Source organism: Cebus imitator, unplaced genomic scaffold, assembly GCF_001604975.1.
Source record: "Cebus imitator isolate Cc_AM_T3 unplaced genomic scaffold, Cebus_imitator-1.0 Scaffold12, whole genome shotgun sequence".
NCBI lineage: Eukaryota > Metazoa > Chordata > Mammalia > Primates > Cebidae > Cebus > Cebus imitator.
In genome coordinates, this window is record NW_016107327.1 from 2,767,136 (window position 1) to 2,789,547 (window position 22,412).

Consider the following 22,412-nt stretch of genomic DNA (forward strand, 5'->3'; position numbering starts at 1 on the left):
GCTTTATTTATAGTAGAAAAAAAATGGAAAACAATCCATATATCTATCAACAAATAAATGCATAAGTATTATGTTATAATCCATACAAAAGAATATACTCAGCAATAAAACAAAATGAACAACTGATATGTGCAATAATGTGGATGGATCGTTAACTATGTTAAGTGGTAGAAGCCTAACAAAAGAGATCACAGGTATTATTATTCCATTTACATAAAATTCTAGAAAACACAAACCAACAACGATGGTTGGCTGCTTAGGGTTTACCCCTAAGTCAGGAGGGGTAAGAGGGATGGTTTCCATGAGGAAACTTTTGAGAGAGATAAATATGCTTTTCACACAGATTGTGGCGAGGACTTCACAACTGTCTATATGTCAAAATTTATCGAATTGTACATTTTATCATGCGTAGTTCATTGTATGTCATTCACACCTCATTAAAGCTGTAAAAAGAAAACCACTTATTGGTAAGATACGAAGTGCTTTTACTCTATGACTGAAACAAGAGCAAAACATCCAGTCCTTTGACTTGTACTCAACATTGCACTCCTGGCCATAGTTAACAGCAACAAGAAAGAAAAGAAATTAAAAGATTTCTATGTAATTCAGTGAAAGAAGGCAAATTTTTTCATTATACGGTGCTGAATCAATCCGACAGCAAGATGGGGAAGAAAATGAACCTTGACTGTTACACTGGACACAAACATTAATTTGAGGTGGATTAATTAGTTTGATTAATCTTAGGTAGTATTAAAATTTGAAAAATTGTAAACTGGTCTTTACCAATATTAAAAACTTCTGCTCCTCGAATGACAAAGCTAAGGGGAACAAAGTAGGAAACAGAGTAGAGACAAATATATTTGGAATGCATTTATCGGACAGTAGACATGTATCCTAAATATATAAAGACTTTTGTAAACCGGAGATAAAAAGATAACCTTTTTTAAAAAATGGGCAAAAGATTTAGAAAGGCATTTCACAAAATATATAAATGGCCAACAGGCACTTGAAAAGATGCTTAACAGTTATTGGTCTTCAGGGATTTGCAAATCAAAAGCCACAGAAACTATCACGCACACGTTAGAACGGTTAAAAAAATGTAAAAACAGCATAATATCTAATGCTAGAGAAGTATGAAGTATCCAGGAAGCGTCTATAATTTTGGTAGGAGTATAAAATGACACAATGTGTTTGTTAAGTATGCACTGACCATGATCCAGCAATTCCACTCTCAGTCTTGTTTCAATCAAAAGAAAGAAACTATCAGCAATTTGTATAGGGAAAGTTTAATATAAAAATAAATAAGTATAACAAGAGACTATAAGTAAAGAGAACTCCAACGAATACGAAAATAGCACATAGAATAGGCAGTCACTTCCCTTAAGTGCCAAGCTAGAGAACTCAAGAACCTCAGGAGAAGGTGCAGTCCAATCTCACTGGACAGCACAGAACAGCGGAGGTTGCTGTGTCTGTGAAGCCCGCTGGAAATGGACTCCTTGGAGCTAGTCTACAGTCTGTCCTCAAGGGTGCTGGGGAAAGCTGTTCCTGGAGCGGTGTCTCATTGAAAGTGCTCTCCTACAAGACTTCCCAGGAAAAAATGGCCAGGAAACGGTGTTGGTTATTGGGTGCTGCTTCCTGTCATGCAGGGCAGGAGTTCGATGCGTTAGCCCCATGTGTTGTAGAAGGTAAAGGCTGGAGAAGTCATACACAAGGTAGAAACCCGCTAGAGGGAACCCTCCTTTCCTCCTGCAGTGTGTTCCTGGCGCCCTCTATCGACAAACTTTAACATGGTGCTAATTGAAACGGCCAAGATCCATTTTCGCAAAGAGGGCTACATTTGTGAATTTGCAACCGAGTTATAAATCAGTAGCCAGCACACATTCCCAGCTATTTAACCTCCAAAGTAAATTAAAGCTTACATTTATCATAATAACTTTTAACGAGGATGTTTATTGCATATTCTTTCATGGTAACCAAAACAGGGAGAAAACATGGAAATAACACAAATGTTAAGTAACAGAAGACTGGAGAAACACAATGTGGGGTATTTACACAAAATCATACTAGACAACAGGAAGATACCACATAATAGACATGATAGTCTAAAAACATGTTGAGCAAAGAAAGCAGGACGCAAAGCGGTATATATTGTATGATTCCACTTACATGAAGTCACAGAATGGGCAAAATTAACCTTTGCGGCAAGAAATCAGAATAGTGGCTGAAGTTGGAGCAGAAAGCTGAATGAGAATTAATCTCAAAGTGGCAGAAGGGAACAGTTTAATGTGGTAGCAGAGTTCAGTATTTTGATTGGCTATTGATTAAATGACTGTATACACTTGGTCAAAACACATCAAACTGTACTCTGAATATGTGTGCACTTTACTGTTTATAATTTTGTGACAATTAACAAAATCTATGGTACATCTGAAAAAGTAGCCTGAATAGTTTAGATGAAAATGGCTAAAGTTGCAAGAAACACACAAAAATGTATGTATACATTCAATTATTTTCCTTACTGAAAAATTCTGACACAAAGAACTTGAGTATGATTCAGTATTATTTTAGTTTTAGGTCACAGAGTTTGATGTCAAAATTCAAGATGAACAAATTTTTTTTAGGATGATTGAAAAAACTATATGTTATATATGCAGCCTCTCTCTCTCTCTCTCTCTNTTTTTGAGATGGAGCTTTGCTCTTGTTGCCCAGGCTGGAGTGCAACAGCACAATCTCGGCTTACGACAACCTCTGCCTCCCAGGTACAAGCTATTTTCTTGCCTCAGCCTCCCAAGTACCTGGAATTACAAGTGTTTCCCACCAAGCCTGGCTAATTTTGTATTTTCAGTAGAGGCAGGTTTCACCATTTTGGTCAAGCTGGTCTCAAACTCCTGGCCTCAATGATCCACCCACCTAGGCCTCTCAAAGTGCTGGGATTACAGGTGTAAGCCACTACTCCCAGCCCTGTGGCCTTTCTTAATTGCTAATTTTTAGTGGTTTTTGTATCACTGGAAACAAAGCAAATGGGAACATGCATGTAAGAAAATTTTAGTTCTGTTGAAAGATTAATGTTTTAGCCTTCAAACAGCAAACAGCTAAAAGGATCTGCTAACAAATTCAAACCTCCCTAAAATATGAAGCAAAGTAGAACATGAGCCACATTTGAACTGTTTTTTTAATTTTGAGGCACAATCAAATGAATCATAAAGGTTATCCCATTATTGTGACCTATATAACACACTATTGCCAAGGGAAATAAAAAGGAATTTAATCTATTTGATGATATAGTTGATGAAGAGTTTTTTAGAAAACTGTTAATCTGATAGCTTTCAATAATTATAGAGAGTAAATTTATCAGGGACAGAGTCAGCATAATTTTTGCAATATAATGATATATTAGAATTAGAATTACAGGAATCTGTCTAGCACCTATTTTTAGAAGAACAATCAAAACATTTGTTGAACTCAGTTGCTGGGCTCAACTACGTTTGCTGATATGCACATTGCCAAGACATGTTTTTGTAGAGCAAAACATGAATAAAGGTGGGCTATAGATATAACTGATGTAAGTAAAGCAGTAACATCAAGTAAATGTTTGTTTTTATGTCAAAATAAAACAAGAGTTACAGTAGAGATGAAAGTCTTGATATTCTCGTACTTTCTCTCTTTGTTGAAATGTGTGACCGTGATCTGGGTTTCTGTGGTGACATGAAAGAATGTTATCAGAGTCATGTTATAGATAAATAGCCTCTTGTAAATCTTTGTATTATTTAATGGAATTATACAAGGATATGCATGAGAAATAAAGTTACATCTGTAATTAAACAACACAGCAAAACCTATGTACCACCAGCAGACTTGTGATAGTACACAACTTGTTAGCATAGTAAATGCTAACAAAAGTACTAGTATTCTGTAAAGAAAATATACAAACATTTGTGACTATTATTTCTATGTGTCATTTGGTTATTTTTCTTGCTTTCTATACCATTGTCTCTTAGAACTTATATCAAAACTTGACGATGTCTATACTGAACACCTGTAATAGAATGTAAATTGATTTAAGTAAATAAGAATGTGAATTTCATATGAAAGATTGAATGCAATCTACATTTTGCTTTTCATTTTCAATAGACATTTTCAAATATGTGACCAATTAGGAGAAAAGGTATTTATATAAATGGCATGTCTCTATGGGTTCTTGTGTTATTATAAGACTTTTTTAGATTTTGGATTTTTATTCTTAAAAAAATCATAAAATTTATATTTTTGTACAAAATAAAAATTACTTCCTCTTCTAAAGTTAACTTATTTTGCCAAGCAAAATCTAATTTTCAACATATAAATATTTTGTATTAAAAAGAACATTTTGTATTAAAAAGAACATAGAACATTTCATATATAATATTGAATATTTATGTTAATAATAGTCTTATGATTTTATATCAGAAAAACTCAAAGATGATATTCTAAATTTGGAGCCTTCAAATACTATTATGAGGACAAAAATAGGGAAACTCCAAATGACATCAAATGCTATTTTGCTAAAAAAGGAATTAAACATTTCAAGATTCATATTTATTTGAGTAACATAATTTAATATAAAATTTAGGTATTCACTGATTACATCATCATTGTATTATCCTTTTGGTATAAATTAGCAAGGAGACATAAAATTACATTGAAATTATTGTAAAGAAGTTGCTTGTGAATACATTAAAAGATCTATAGGCAAAACCTCAAAAAACCATGACTGACATTTGATATTTAACCTTTCTCTGCTGTGTGCCATAGAAACCTCCTTTGATATTTTTACCTCACTTTGGTAATCAACCAAAAGACACTACAGTCTAATGGAAAGTTGAATTGCCTTTATTGGCCTGAAGTATTATTATTTCTAATATAATAATTATTTAACCCATATTTATTTTCTACACTCAAGTATTATTATTTAAATGTATATCCTAAAGCACTTGTGTTATTTTCTATTCAAATTAAAAAATGAAATTTGTATTCATCATAACTTGTTCTTAATGAATTAATAGTGACTCCAAGAACTCTGTATACTCTTTTCTAGTGTACTATAAATAATCACTTCAGTAATTTATTCTCAAATTGGCCAGCCTTTTGTGTAATTCACTTTTCCCTAGTTTCAGAATCCTTGTTCCTTCTTTTAGGATTAATGAACAGTTTAACTTTGTCAGTTCATACATATATATTTTTCTGCCTCTTCCTTCTTTTCTCCAAATAGTCTCTAGGATTAAGAAATATTGACTTTCCATTACATCTTTGAATTCTTCCAGTATATTTTGATCCATTGTATCTGAGTCTTAAGATTTGAAATTATTTTAAACTGCTATTTTTTTTATAACCTCACATGCCTAAATATTGAATTTTCTCTTGAAGGTACTTATTTAGTTTATCATTTGTAGGATTATTATTATTGGAGAAGACATAAAACAGGAGTTTAGTATATCTACATTTCTCCTGTGATATCTCTTTTCAACCAATGCTCCTTTACACACACTTTTAATGAATTATTACTACTATTATTGAAATGGAGTCTCACTCTTTTGCCCAGGCTATAGTGAAGCAGAGCTATCTAGGCTCAATGCAACCTCCGGCCCTGGGTTCAAGCAATTCTCCTGCCTCAGCCTCCCGAGTAGCTGGGATTACAGGTGCCTGCCACCAACCCCAGCTATTGTGTGTGTGTGTGTGTGTGTGTGTGTGTGTGTGTGTGTGTGTGTGTATTTTTAGTAAAGATGGGGTTTCGCCATGTTGGCCAGGCTGGTCTACCACTCCTGAACACAGACGATCTACCCGCCTTGGCCCCCCAAAGTGCTGGGATTACGGGAATGAGCCACTGTGTCTAGCCATAAATTATTTTTACCTTCTTTATGCTTCTTCCTGTGAAATCATACATTCATAGAAAAGCATTCTATTCATCTGAAGCATCTTATTAATTTTATATAAATAACAATTATTGATTCAAGTTGCATTCATTTAAGGAACACAATTTGATCAGTCTTATGAATTGTGTATAGTCCTAAAACCACAACAATAAACAAGATACAGAACATTTTCATTTCTCACAAAAGATTCTTCATGCTCCTTTTAAAGAGCAAATTCATCTGTGTCTGGACCCAGTCACTGGTTTACTTAAAGCCACCATGAATCTTTGTGTAAATTACATAAATTGAACAAAATAGCATGTACTCTTTTGTCCGGCTGCTTTCAATTAGAGAAATGATTTTTAAATTCACATAGTAGTATGCTTATTATTTTATACTATGGAGAAATATTTATTTGTATGGCTACACCATATATTGTTTATCCATTCCTTTGTGGATGGGCATTTGAGATGTATTTAGTTTAGGGCTATATTTTTAAAATTCTATGCATATCTCTGTGAGGATATATATTCTCATTTCTTTTTGGTAATACTTAGGAATGGCACCACTAAGTCATATGGTAAGTGAATACTCAACTTTTTAAGAAACTTTTTAAGAATACTCAACTTTTTAAGAAAGTTTCCCAAAAAGATTGTATCATTTTACATTGCCATCAACAGGATATGAGGTCCATTTATTTTGCACCTTGACCTTGTTTGCTATCGTTGGTCATTTTGATTTGAATCATTTTAATGGATAAATAGTGGCAACTCATTTGGTTTCAGTGTGCATTTTCTTGATGGCTAATGATGCTGAATATCTTTCCCTGTGCCTATTGTCCATTTATATACCTTCTTTTTTAAAATACCTGTTGGAATTATTTGTCTATATTTTTGGATGTGGCATTTTTTCTTACCATTGAATTGTTAGAATTTCTTAAATATTCTGGATTCATATAAATGCCAGAAATATATACATAATATTTTCTTTATAAAATGTTCTTATTTTTATTTAAAGGATGTCTTTGAAGGAGAAAACATTTTAATGTTAAAAGGTTAAATTTATTATTTTTCACTAATGATTTATGTTTTAATTGTATTATTTAAGAAATTTTGTCTACTTACCTAGACTTTTCTATTTTATTTTTCTTAACTTTCATTTTAAGTTTGGGGTACAAGTGCAAGTTTGTTACACAGGTAATTTGTGTCATGGGGATTTGTTGTACAGATTATTTTATCTGCTAGGTATTAAGCCTAATATCCATTAGTTATTTTTCCTGATCCTCTCCCTCCTCCCACTGTCTACCCTCTGAAAGGCACCTGTGCTTTGTTCCCCTCTATGTGTCCAAGTGTTCTCATCATTTAGCTCCCTCTTACAAGTAAGGACATGCGATATTTGGTTTTCAGTTCCAGTGTTAGTTTGATAAGGATAATGGCCTTTAGCTCCATCCACGTCCCTGCATAGGACATGATCTCATTCTTTTTATGACTGCATAGTATTCCATGGCATAAATGTATGACATTTTCTTTAACCAGTCTATCATTAATGGGCATTTAGCTTGATTCCATGTCTTTGCTATTATGAATAGTACTGCAATGAACATATGCGTTCATTTATCTTTATAATAAAATGATTTATATTCATTTGGGTATATGTCCAGTAATTGGATTGCTGTGTCAAATAATATTTATGTCTTTAGGTCTTTAAGGAACTACCAAAACATCTTCCACAGTGGCTGAACTAATTTAAACTACCACCAGCATTGTATAAGCGTTCTCTTTTCTCTGCAACCTCTATAGCATCTGTTGTTTTTTGATGCTTTAATAATAGTCATTCTGACTGGTATGAGATTGTATCTCACTGTGGTTTTGATTTACATTTCTCTAATGATCAGTGATGTTTCATTTTATTTCATACAATTGTTGGCCTCATGTATGCCTTCTTTTGAGACGTGTCTTATCATGTTCTTTGCCCATTTTTTAAATGTTTTTCTTTCTAAAATTCCTTTCTTGTAAAGTTCCTTATAGATAGATGCTGGATATTAGACATTTGTCAGATGCATAGTTTGCAAAATTTTTCTCCCACTCTATTGGTTGGCTATTACTCTGTTGTTAGGTTCTTTGGCTATGCAGCTCTTTTGTTTAATTAGATACGATTTGTCAATTTTTGCTTTTGTTGTAATGGCTTTTGACATTTTCATCATGAAGTCTTTGCCTTTGCCTATATCCTGAATGGTACTGCCTAGGTTGTCTTCCAGGGTTTTTATAGTTTTGGGTTTTACATTTAAGTATTTAGTCCATTTGAGTTAATTTTTGTATATGATATAAAAAAGGGGTCTAGTTTCAGTCTTCTGCACATGACTAGCCAGTTTTCCCAGCACTATTAATTGAATAGGGAATCCTTTCTGCCTTGTTTTTTTCAGGTTCGTCAAAGATCAGATAGTTGTAGGTGTAGTGTGCAGTTATATTTCTGGGTCCTCTATTTTGTTCTATTGCTTTGTCTGTCTGTTTTTGTACCAGTGACATGCTGTTTAGTTATTATAGCCTTGCAGTGTAGTTTGAAGTTGGGTAGTATGATGCCTCCAGCTTTATTATCTTTGCTTAGACTATTTTGGCTATTCAGGCTCTTTTGTGGTTATATATAAATTTTAAAATAGTTTTCTCTGATTCTGTGAAGAATGTCAGTGGTAGTTTAATAGAAATAGCATTGAATTTATAAATTGCTTTGGGCAGTATGGCCGTCTTAACGATATTCATTCTTCCTATGCATGAGCATCAAATGGTTTTCCATTTGTTTGTATCATCTCTGATTTCTTTGGGCAGTGCTTTGTAGTTCTCCTTGCAGAGATCTTTCACCTCTCTATTGAGCCATATCCCTAGGTATTTTATTCTTCTTATGACAATTGTGAATGAGAGTTTGTTCCTGATTTGGCTCTTGGCTTGACTGTTGTTGGTGTATAGAAATGCTAGTGATTTTTGCACATGGATTTGGTAGCCCAAGACTTTGCTAAAGTTGTTTATCAGTTTAAGAAGCACTTGAGCTAAAACTATGGAGTTGTCCAAATACAAGATCATGCCATCTATAAATAGGGATAATTGACTCTCCCACTTCCTATTTCGATGCCCTTTATTTCTTTCTCTTTCCTAAGGCCCTGGTCAGAACTTCCAATACTACATTGAATAGGAGTGGTGAAGAGGGTCCTTATGCAAGTTTTCAAGGGAAATGCTTCTAACTGTTACCCATTTAGTATGATATTGGCTGCGGGTTTCTTATAAATGGCTCTCATTATTTTCAGGTATGTTTCTTCAATAGCTAGTTTACTGAGAGTTTTTAAGACAAAGGGATGTTGAATTTTATCAAAGGCCTTTTCTGGATCTATTGAGATAATCAGGTGGTTTTTGTTTTTAGTTCTGTTTATGTGATGAATCACATTTATTGTTTGCATATGTTGAATCAATCTTGCATCGTAGGAATGCAGCCTACTTGATTGTGGTGGAAAAGTGTTCTGATGTGCTGCTGGATTTGTTTTACAAATATTTTGCTGAGAATTTTTGCATCAGTGTTCATGAAGGATGTTGGTCTGAATTTTTCTTTTTTTGTTGTATCTCTACCAGGTCTTAAAAAAAATTATATCTTTAGTTTTCTGATATGGTTTTGCTCTGTGTCCCCACCCAAATCTCACCTTGAATTGTACTAATCCCCATGTGTCAAGGGCAGGACCAGGTGGAGATAATTGAATCATGGGGGCAGTTTTTGCTGTGCTGTTCTAGTAATAGTGAGTGACTTCACACTGATGGTTTCATAAGAGACTCCCCCATCACTTGGCAATCATTCTCTGTGCCGCAACACCATGAAAAGGTGTCTTCTGCCATGATTGTAAGTTTCCTGAGGCCTTCCCAGTCATGTAAAACTATGAGTCAATTAAACCTCTTTTCTTTATAAATTACCTAGTCTTGGGTATCTCTTCACAATAGTTTGAGAATGAGCTAATACAGTATATTGGTACCACAGAGATTGGAGGGCTGCTATAAAGATACCCAAAAATATGGAAGCAACTTTGGAACTGGGTGACAGGTAGACGCTGGAACAGTTTGGAGGGCTCAGAAGAAGACAGGTAAATGTAGGAAAGCTTGGAACTTTCTAGAGACTTGTTGAATGCCTATGACCAAAATGGTGATAGTGATATGGATAATAAAGTCCTGGCTGAGGTTGTCTGAGATGGAGACGAAAAATTGCTTGGTAACTGGAGTAAGGGTCACTCTTGCTATGCTTTAGCAAAGAGACTGGCTGCTTTTTGCCCCACCCTAGAGATCTGTGGAAATTCGAACTTGAGAGAGATGATTTGGGGTAACTGGCGGAAAAAATTTCTAAGCAGAAAAGCATTGAGAAGATGAGAGAGTATAAAAATTTGTAAAATTTGCAGCCTGATCATGTGATACAAAAGAAAGACCCAGTTTCCATGAATAAATTCAAGCCAGCTATAGAAATTTGCATAAGGAACAAGGAGCTAAGTGTTAATCACCAAGACAATGGGGAAAATGTCTCCAAGGTATGTCTGAGACCTTCACAGCAGCCCCTCCCATCACAGGTCCCGAAGCTTAGGAGGGAAAAATGGTTTTTGGGGTCAGGCTCAGGGGCCTTCTACTCTATGCACCCTCAGGACATGGTGGCCTATGTCCCATCTGCTTCAGTTCCAGCTATGGCTAAAGGGACCAAGTACAGGTTGGGCCCTTGTTTCAGAGGGTGAAAGCCCCAAGCCTTGGTGGCTTATACATGGTGTAGAGCTTGCAGGTACACAGAAGCCAATAATTCGGTTTTGTGAACCTCCACCTAGATATCATAGGATGTACGAAAATGACTGGATGTCCTGGCAGAAGTTTGTTGCAGGAGTGAAGCCCTCATGGAGAACCTCTGTTAAGGCAGTGAGGAAGGGAAATGTGGTGCTGGAGCCCCCATGGAGCCTCCACTGTGGCACTGCCTAGTGGATCTGTGAGAAGAGGGCCACCATTCTCCAGACCCCAGAATGATATATCCACCAACAGCTTGCACTGTGCATTTGGAAAAGGCACAGAAACTCAATGTCAGCCAGTGAAAGCAGCCAAGAGGAAGGCAATACCCTGAAAAGCCACAGGTGAATTACACAGAATATGCTTAATTCCTCCAATGATACGATGTAACAACCATATGTAAAAGGTTGTGTATCACGGAAGTTCATGAGCTATCAAATACACAGGGTTTTTATTGGGAGCTGATCATGTAAGCACCCTCTTCCTAGAATGTACAAAAATTCTAGACTCCCAGATAGAAAGCAAATATCGAATGTGAAATATATTGTTTTCAGAAGTAGTTTTGGCCTTGTGAATAATTCCTCTCATATAATCATGGGAACCCTCCTGGAATCCGAGTTCTCAGAATTTAGACAAGAGCCAACCTTGAAATAGGCCTTTCTAAGGATAAAAGTTTCATGCCTGCTGTGTTAACTCTTTTTTGCACAAGTGCTTTTTAAATATTTCCATCTTTCAATTGCTTTTAACTAGTATTTACAAATACTGTGATTTTTACGTAGTATTGGCCTGGCATCCTGCAACCAAGTATGGCTCACTTATTAGTTCCAATAGGTAGTTTTTATAGATTCTTTGGAGGTTTCTATGTCATATGTAGACTATGAGAATCATAAATCATTTATTCACATTTGCACACTATTTTATTTATTTATTTTATGATGCTATCTTGGATAAGACCACAATATTTTCACCATTAGTATAGCGTTAATTGTAGAGTCTTTGTCAATGTGCTTTATCAGGTTCAGGAAGTTTCTTTCTATACCAGAATGCCAAAAATTTTAAACCAGAATGAAAGATTTTACCAAATGAATTTTTTTCTGTATCTATTGAGATGGTTATATATATTTTCTTCTTCTTTGATCAGTTGGATCGATTGATTTTTGAATATTGGGCCAAACTTGCTTTCTCAAGTTAACCCTATTTGGTCATAATATGTTACTTTTTAATATATTGCTGGATTAGATTTTATAGTATTTTGTTATGGATTTTGGCATCTATATTTATGAGGTTTATTGACATATAGTTAATCAGGACCAGAGCAACAGTTAATCCATGGCTAATTATGCCCCACTATAAAGTAAGAACTCTCTGGGTAACATCTTCACTGTTCAATGAATAATGAGGTTTTCTAGCCTAGGTGGTGGGAAGAGATAATATTCTCAACTCTCTCTGTGAGTACCAGGCACTATTCTCTCTAACCCTTGTCAATGGCTCTTTCCATAACCACTAGTATTTTTCTCATGCATGCACTAATTAGTACTCTCTTGTGCACTTAAGGTAGATCCTCTGCATATCTCTGGAGTTTTCTTTCCAGTTTCGCCTCAAATATTCTCTTCAGCAAACCCTAGTCTCTTTGGTCTTCTGCACTCCCAGTTGCATATTCCCACTGGGTTCTACTTGGCTGATTCCTTCTTGCACCCCTCCAAGAGGCGCTATCGGAGTGCTCACCTCACTTGCTTCCAGTTTCTTAGGGATTACCCTTCAATGCCTCATTTTCAGTGTCTTAAAAACAATTGTTTTGCCATATTTTGTGTTAATTTTCTTTGTTATTTCAGGTGGGAGACTACATCCTGTCCCTGTTTCTACATCTGGTTCTGAAGCCAAAGTCCCAATTTAGTTCTTAATGTTTATTGTAAGTGACTTCTAATCATGTTCTTCTCACTAATTTAACCTTTACAGTGTATTCATGTGCTTAAAAGGTTTCATGAAATTATATTTTCCAAATAAAAATATCAAAAGTAGATACAAAATATAGAATATTACATGCCTCACCTGGTTTCATGTTATGACTTAGTGGTAACCAGCATTTTACTTTCCTAGTATCGACACAAATACTGAGCTAATTATCCTTCCATTGCCACTTTGAATTAAGTTTTAGGAAACTCTTTAGTTATATAACAGATAGCTAATCAAGTGAGCTGATCTATGTCTTTGCTGAAGGCATCAGTTTATAGTGAGTACACTCATTAGGATGTGACAATCTTTGTGAAGTACTTAAATAAGAGAAAAGTTATTATCTATAGTTCTAAGTCCTGTTTCTGCTATTCATACATTTCATTCAATATGAATATTTTATGATATATTTCTATTAATAAAAGATATTTTCTCTACAGTTTTTAATAAAATAAAACCCAAAGACATTACGCATATGCTAAATAAAGCAAAAAAAAAGCCAAGCCATAAGTTCAATTTAGCATAAATAGTAATATTCACAGAAGACGCCTTTTAAAATAACAACAAAATATAGGAAAACTCAAAGATTACTTGAAGGGCAAATAGACAAATATATAAAAGAGGCATTTTCGATGCCCTGACAAAAAAATTAACCTGAATGTTAATTACAAAATAAAATTGTATAAAAATGGTTCCAAATAATTTTTAGAACGATTGAGTAGCCCCGCCCAAACCCATGTTTGACTTTTGTAATTAAGTTGTTTTAAATTTGCCATTTAAAAATGATATCATTTACTTCCAGTTGTGCTACTCATGTATCAATTCATATTTGTACTTATGAGCAAAAATATGCATATCAAGACTTTTATTTCTAATAATATGACAGACTAAATAACAAAATATTCCTCCCTCAGAAAAAAATAAAAAGTGCTGGATAAAACATTCTTCTTGCATTGGATGTTCACCTCTGGCCCATAATGATAAATAGGTTTTCTAAATGATTATCATGTGATTACCTCTCATGGAACAGATTATTTAAATTACTAAAACTTTCCATTTTATATCCCAGAGAGATATATTGCTTACATGACGTTCTCCAGGAACCCATGCTCTATTGTTTCTGAATCTAAGTAAACTTTTAGCCAGGGATATCCTGCTAAAGGCATTCCGGAGACAAAGTCTGTATCCCTGATATATATATATCATTAAAACATTTATTTAAATATCTGATTGGCAAGATTAGCTGGATCATTTTCTTTGTTTCTTTCTGTTTCCTAGTAGCATCCCTTCAATTCTCATAAAGAGCCTGAATGAATCATAAGCTAGTTGTCAATTTTTTAAATTGTGTTTATTTATTTTTTATTTTCTGAGACAGAGTCTCACTCTGTCACCCAGGCTGGAGTGCAGTGGCGTGATCTCTGCTCACTGCAACCTCTGCCTCCCAGGTTCAAGCAGCTCTAATGCCTCAGCCTCCTGAGTAGCTGGGATTTCAGGTATGCACTGCCATGACCAGCTATTTTATTTTTATTTTTAGTAGAGATGAGTTTCACCATATTGACCAGGCTGGTCTTGAACTCCTGGCCTCAAGTGATCCACCTGCCTTGGCCTCCCAATAAGCTACCTGTTTAACTACTTCCTAAAATATATTAACTCTATAGAAAAATATATCAGATATAGTTTTTGTATTCAAAGTGAGTATAGCAGAGGATTTTAAAGTTTTCTTATATTCATAATTTTAATGAATAAATAGACCCAAACATGTTCCTATCCAAGGAACCCCCAAAAAGGCTTATAAAGTCAGCCAAGTAAATGTTACTTCTACTTCTCTATGGCTCTACTCATTGCATCCTCACTGGTCCTTGTGCCTTTCTGAAAGTCTGAAAGTTATGTCCCCAGTGTTCCACAAATGTACCATAAAGCTTTCTCAAATTTTCAAAACATTATAAAATATTTAAATCCTTCTACTAGTTATTTGTATATGCAACGAGATCAGCACACCATAAATGCTTCGTTTCATACAACTCACAAATGAATATTATTTTTAAAACTTAGATCTCAGTTGAGTTCCCTGCCCCTCTCCTGAGAGGTATATTTTCCATGTATGACTGCTAAATATTGTTCACATAATTTTCATATTCTCAGAAGCCTATTTTGCATGAAAAAAACTCAACATATATTAAGAAATTAGGTACATTGTACAAAAGAGAGGTGGAAATGCTTTCTAGGAGTGGAGGAAGAATCAAAATAAAAATGAACCAAAAAAATCTAGGTTTATGAGGATTCAGAGTACCTATTTATAATCTGGAGATCAGGAAAGGCTTTGTAGAAAAGGAAAATGTAAGCACACTTTGCAGAATAAGTAGGATTTTAATAGAAAGAGGAATCAAAATTCCAGGCAGATTTAAGTGTGTCTCTGAATATATAAATAATATAAGCATAGGATGTAATCTTGGAACAATAAATAGTATAGATGGGGTTTTGGTGGGAAATAAATTGCTAAAGTGGTAAGATGCTGGAGAATCTTAAATATCAGTCTAAAGAGTTTTGGCTTTCTTTTGAAGTTATGTATATTTACCAAACTATCCTGAATAAGATAAGCCTTCAACAGTTAAATGTTAGAATTCTCATTTAAGGAAAACAAATCAAAATACCATTTGTTGAGTGCCAATCAATGTCCTTGGCACTTACATTTATTCTAACACATTTAATCCTGGCCCTAATTCTATGTTGGAAGTGTGATATATAATTTACATTCATAGAAAAAGCACTCATAAAAGGTTTATCACTTACTCCAAGTCACATAAGCAGTAAGTGGATGAAATTAAAGTTGGAACCTGTAAAGCTATAAAAACTTTAAGGAGGCTTTAACAGCAATTCAGGTGAGAGATAAGAAGAGTCATAATCAAGGGAGTGGTGGGAAAGTTAAGGAAGTGATAGCTTTCAAGATATTCCAGGAGTTTCATTAATGATGCTTAAAGGATGAGGAACAGTTAGAAGGCACGAAAATGTCTCTTATGTCTTTCTTATTGCTGTCCCGAGTAATGCAGTAGAAATCCTGGCTTGTCCTGGAATGCAAGCTTTGCCAAATACGACTGCTGTTGACCAAACTTTTTACCCACTTTGGACATATCTGAAGTAGCTTAAGGATAGGAAAATATTCATAGCTCGGAGTACTGTGTGCTTAACAGGTGACACTGAATAAGGCAAACTATTACCATTATGAAAGAGCTGCTTATTTGTTCATCCATTCTCCAATCATCAAACCTGGAGGAAGAGATGCATTAGAGTAATGTAACCACAAACCTAGTTGCCCACCCATACTCACTCCATGACAACTATTTCTCACAACCGTAAATGATACATTATACATTTTTCTAGTTTTTAATTACTGAACTTGCAGTGTGGATAGTCTGCAAAAGTAAATAGATTTACTAAGTAGGGATAGATCAGGTGACTTGATCCCCTTTCCTCCTTTAGGTTTTAAACTATAAAAAAATTGTACAAAGTAGGCTGGGCATGGTGGCTCATGCCTGTAATCCCAGCACTTTGGGAGGCCAAGGCAGGCGGATCAGGAGGTTGGGAGTTTGAGACCAGCCTGGCCAATATGGTGAACTCCAATCTCTACCAAAAATACAAAAATTAGCCGGGCATGGTGGCACATGCCTGTAGCCCCAGCTACTTGGGAGGCTGAGGCAGGAGAATCACTTGAAGTGGGAGACCGAGATTGCAGTGAATTGAGTTTGCACCACTGCACTCCAGCCTGGGTGACAGAGTGAGACTTTGTCTGAAAAAAAATATATATGTGTATATGTGTATACATATACACACACACACACACATACACACACACACACACACACACACACACACATATATATATATACACACAAAGAAAACTGATGATCAAATGAACATCATGGGACATGTTAATGCTGGGACAAGGGAGGTGACCATAAATCTAAAAGTAAGGTCTAATAAGGACAGATCTGGAAAAGTGCATGGGATCTGAGGCTAAAATGGGAGTCTCCTACTCCTTGCCTAAATCAACATTTGTACATGAGGTAAAATCTCTTCACATATGTAAAAATAGCTTTTAGCAAAAGGACAACTAATAGCAAATGTTGATGAGGATGTGGAAAAAAAGAAATCTTTGTGCAATGTTGGTAGAAATGTAAATTAGGCCAGGTGTGATGGCTTACACCTGTAATCCCAACACTTTGGGAGGCTAAAGCAGGCAAATCACTTGAGGCCAAGAGTTTGACTCCAGCTTGGGCAACATGACGAAATCCCATCTCCACTAAAAATAGAAAAATTAACCAGGCAGGTGGAGCTCACTTGTAGTCCCAGCCACTCGGGAGGCTAAGGCCTGGGCACTGCTTGAACCCAGGAGGCAGAGGTTGCAGTGAGCTGAGATCGTACCACCACACCTCAGTCTGAGCAACAAAGTGAGATGCTGTCTCAAAAAAAGAGAAAGAGAAATTTAAATTAGCATATCCATTTTAGAAAATAGTAAATGTTTCTCAAAAAATTAAAAATAAGAAACTACCATGTGATTATAGATTCAGCAAGCATACTAATAGGTATATATGTAAATAAAATAAAATCAGTATGTCAAGAAGGTATCTGCACCACCACGTTCACTGTAGCATGAATTCACAATAGCAAAAATATAGAATAAACCAACAAGTCCATAAACAATTGAATGAATAAAGAAAATGTGGTATATGTATACAATGGAATACTATTCAGCCTTAAAAAGGAAAGATCCTAACATTTGTAACAACATGGATGAACCTGGAGGATATTATGTTATGAGAAATAAGTAAGGCACAAAGACAAGTAGGTGATTTTACTTACATGTATAATATAAAAAAGTTGAACTTATAGAAGCAGATAGTAAAATGGTGATTAATAGGAGCTAGGGAAGGGGAGATGGTTGTATGTTGACCACACAGTGCAAAGTTTCAGTTAGACAGGAGAAATAAGTTCTGGAGCACTAATGTACAGCCTGGTGACTATAGTTAATAATGTATTATATACTCAAAAATTGCATAGATAGTAGGCTAAATGTTCACAGCACACAAAAACAATGAGAGGTATGTGAGCTGATGGACATGCAAATTAATCATTCCATCATATATGGATATATCCACATCACTTCATACTCCATTAATATGTACAAGTTTCATTTGTCAACTAAAAATAGTTTGTTTGTTTTTTTTTTAGATAAAGCCTCCCTCTGTTACCCAGGTTCACTGCAACCTCAACTTCCTGGGCTCAAGTGATCCTCCCACCTCAATCTTCTGAGCAGCTGGGACCACAGTTGTGCACCATAACATCTAGCTAATGTTTTAAAATTTTTTGTAGAGACAGAGTCTCACTTTGTTGCCCAGGCTGGTCTTGAACTCCTGACCTCAAGTAAATCTCCTGCCTCAGTCTCCCAAAGGGCTTGGATTACAAGTATTAGCCTAATAAATAGATAAGTTTTTTTTTAAATCTACATTTGTGCACCCACATGTGTAAACAGTTGGGTGCATGGCACAGATCTTGATTTACCAAGCTCATTCTATCACATATTGATTTGCTAGAAAGAAGAAAGAGGGAAAAAGAGACAGAAGAAATAGTTTCTCTTCTCATCTATGAGACTTTGTTCGTGTGATTCTCCTGCAAGGAAGCAGGAGACAGAATAGAGCCAGCTATGTTTGACCACAGACAAGTTAAGTGAAAAACACAACATGATATGTACAAGTAATATTTTACTGTGAACTACACATTCATATATCCCTTAGAAACCTAAATCTCTTAATGTTATAGATATTAAAGTTAACATAATCCCCAGCTTATCTTGGCTTAAATAATAATAAGTTTTGTATGCTCATGCCACTAGGAATACTGTCAGGTGGATTTAGTGTTGGTATAATTCCATAGGTCTATGTTGTCACTAAGAATATAGCTTATTTTCTTATTCCACTCAGCTTTATGTAGGCTCAGTTATTCCAGAGCCAACTTCTTTTGTGGTTCCAAGATGGCCACCAACAGGTTTTGAAACTGGTTGATTTCTCATCCATATGCAGAGATAATTGAAGGAAGAAAAAGATGGCAGAGAAAGATGAAGATGGCAATGAAGAGGGCACATAACTGCACATGCATCACACAGTCATTTTACTCTTGCAGAACCGTTTCATATCTATTACTAAATTAATTATTATGATTAGGAGAAAGCCATTGCTTAGATAATATTACCAGGTTGAATTTTGGCCCAAAACCTAAAAAAAGAGTAAAAAATATGCTGATTGGTTTATGCTAGAAATGTTCCAACCTCAGAACTGGGTGATCTCTCCCATCCAAACCTCAAGACTGGAAAACACAGGGTCTTTGTGAAAGAAGTGGAATGGGTGCCAAGAATATTAACTGTAACGTGCACTGCAGCTAATTAACTTGGATTATTTAGTAATGACTCCCTTCTCATGTGAGCGGAACCAAAAGATCCAAAATGTCCTCTCAGAAATTCTCCCACTTGTAGAGAGGAAAATGGAAACTAGAAACACAGTAAGGGGCCACGAAATCTCCTTCCCGAACACTTCCAATAACTAATGATATTTTGTCTTAAGATGTTAACAAATATGATGTGCTACATTTTTATATAGGAGAATAGTTTTGTAGCAGTTATATAGTAATGGTAGAGGTCTGCATGCATTATTTTTAGATTGAAAGTTAAAGAATAAAAATTTAAAAACTAAGGAATATGCACCTGTATGCACTACACTGGCCAAGGATCATAGGTAATCTTTTTTATTATTCAAAGTAATGTAAGTTTGTTAATCTTTGAAGCAATTCTACATGTCTTCATTAAATTTTCATTGCAATCTATGTAACATTTATGTTTTATAAATGTCAGAAAAAGGTCTTGTTTCAATTTGTGCTTGAACTTTCTACAGCCAACAATTTTCTCTACCAACACCTACTAGAAATAACTTCACCCCTAAAGATAACAAGCTTTTCCCTTTGGTTTGTATTTTGTTTTATGACCCAATTAACTTTAAATTAAGCAGGCTTTATGATGAAAGAACACCATCAAATTGACATATAAATAATGTTATAAATAGACTCCCAAAGGATGAACAATAAAATCTGTTACTGCAACCCATTTTTAAAAACCAGCTCTCATGAGCATGATATAAATGGTTTTGTTACCAGTTAGAGACTGCATTATATTTGTAACAGTCCAAATTGTGATGGAAAATTAATTTTACTTTTTTTCCTCAGAAACAGGAATTTTTCATGATGTGTTGTGAATAAGGACAAAATCTAACTCAGACCTTTGGGGATTGTGGTATGAACAATTTCATGAGTCTTCAGTTTTATTTATACTGTATACTTTACACCAGGAGCAGCTATACTTGTAGAACATGTTTTGGGAGAAAGGTCTCTCAACCTTTAGAAAGAAACCTTTTCAATACACAATTTCCTAAGTAAAATTTACATATATATGCTTACATATTTATAAACTTTTTTTTTTTGAGACAGAGTCTCCTTTTGACCCCCAATCTGGAGTGGAGTGGCACAACCCTGGTTCACTGAAACCTCTGCCTCCTGGGACTAAATCAATTCTCAAGGCTCAGCCTCCTGATTCGCCAGGAATACAGGTGTGCACCACTACACCCAGCTGATTTTATTATTTTTTCAGTAGAGAGAAGATTTCACCATGTTGGCCAGAGTGGTCTCTAACTCCCAGGCTCAAGTGATCTGCCTGCCTCCACCTACCAAAGCGCTAAGACTACAGGCATGAGACACCACACCCAGCCTAAACTTTTTTACTTTACAAGAGTTTTAGATTTACAGAAAAAATGTTAGGACAGAGAATTCTTATATATCTTACACCAGGCTTGTCCAACCCATGACCCATGGGCTACATGCAGCCAGGACAGCTTTGAATGCAGCCCAAGACAAATTTGTAAACTTTCTTAAAACTTTGAGGGTTTTTTGTTTTGTTTTGTTTGTTTTCTCATCAGCTATCATTAGTGTTAGTGTAAATTATGTGTGGCCCAAGGCAATTCTTCTTCCAGTGTGGCCTGGGGAAGCCAAGAGATTGGACAGACCTGGCCTGTACCAATTCTCCAATTATCAATATCTTATTTTACTATGGTACATTTGTCACAATTAATTAACCAATATTGATACATTATTATCAATATGAGTCTGTAGTTTACTAGGATTTTCTGTTTTTGCCTAACATCCTTTATCTCTTTCTGGATCCCATCCCCAATACATTACACTTAGTAATTGTGACACCTTAGGCTCCTCTAGGCTCCAACAGTTTCCTCAGCCGTTCCTTGTTGTTAATGGCCTTATTAATTTTGAGGAACAAGGTGTTATGTAGGCTGTCTCTAAATTGAAATTTGATAATTTCTACATGACTAGAACAAGGTTATAGATTTTGCAGAGGAAGGCCATAAAGTTATACATGACATTTTTATCACATTACATTAAGGGTACACATTCTCTATATAAGTTTTGACTTTATATTAACTTTGATCACATGGCTGAAATGGTTTTGTCATGTTTTTGCATTAATATAGTGGTTCTTTTATTTCTCTTTTCATCTTATACTCTTTGGGAGGAAGTCACTCTGCATACAAAATGAAAGTTGTATTTCTGCTTTTCCAACATTTATATATATATGTATATGTATGTATATACATATACATATATACATACATATACATATACATATACATGCACATATATTTTTTTAAAAAAAGAAAATTGGCCTTAACAGCTGTAACCTCAAACAAATAGAAGTAGTAATTGTGGGCAACTTGTGTTGTTCAGAACCTCAGGTAGAAAGTTTCTAATATTTAATTCTTAAGTATATGCTTGCTTTTCTGAATATACTTTATTATTACTTTTATGTATAATTTATTATATTGATATACTTTATTATTCCCTGATGTAAATTTATTGTTTTGATATGCTTTATTATTTGTTTTATAGTTATTATTTACTATTTTTATATATTTTATTAAATTAAGAAGCTTCCTAATGGTGTCAGGGAGTTTTAAATTATAGATATTTAATTGTTATAAAATTTTTGTTCTATCTATGGACATATTCATATTGCTTTTTTCTTTATTCTATATATTTGATAAATTACATTGATTAATTTGTTAATTATTGAAAACATTCAATTTTTAATACAATTTAAATTAAGTTTAATATATAATCTTTTTGAATTTTATTTTCTAAAAACTCAATTTGCTAGTTTACTTAGAATTTTCTTGTATGTTCATGAGAATAATTGACCTAAAATTTTCATTTGCTAATAGAGATGGGGCAACCTGTAAAACAAGATCAGTAGTATTTCCTCTTTTTTAAATTCTTTGGACAAGTTTGTAATATTGTTTTATATATCACATAAATGTTTGGAAGATGTATTAAGATAACCATTATCCATCCTAGAGCTATTACTAAGGGACGGTTTTCAATTATGAATTCAATTTACTTAATAGTTAAAAAATACTTTTTTTCTTTGTGAGTCAATTTAAGTAAGTTTTGCAGTCTTTGGGATTTGCCCATTGTATCTAAATTGTCAAATTTATAGCATAACATAGTATATGTTTTTATGTCTTTAAAATTTATGGTGATGTCTCTTTTATCATTTGCAGTTTGGTATTAATTGGTCAATTTTTTTCTCTTTTATCAGATGTTCAAGGAGTTTATCAATTTTTATTGGCCATGAATATGAGCCAATATTTAGTTTAGTTGATTTTCTTTATTTTACACACAT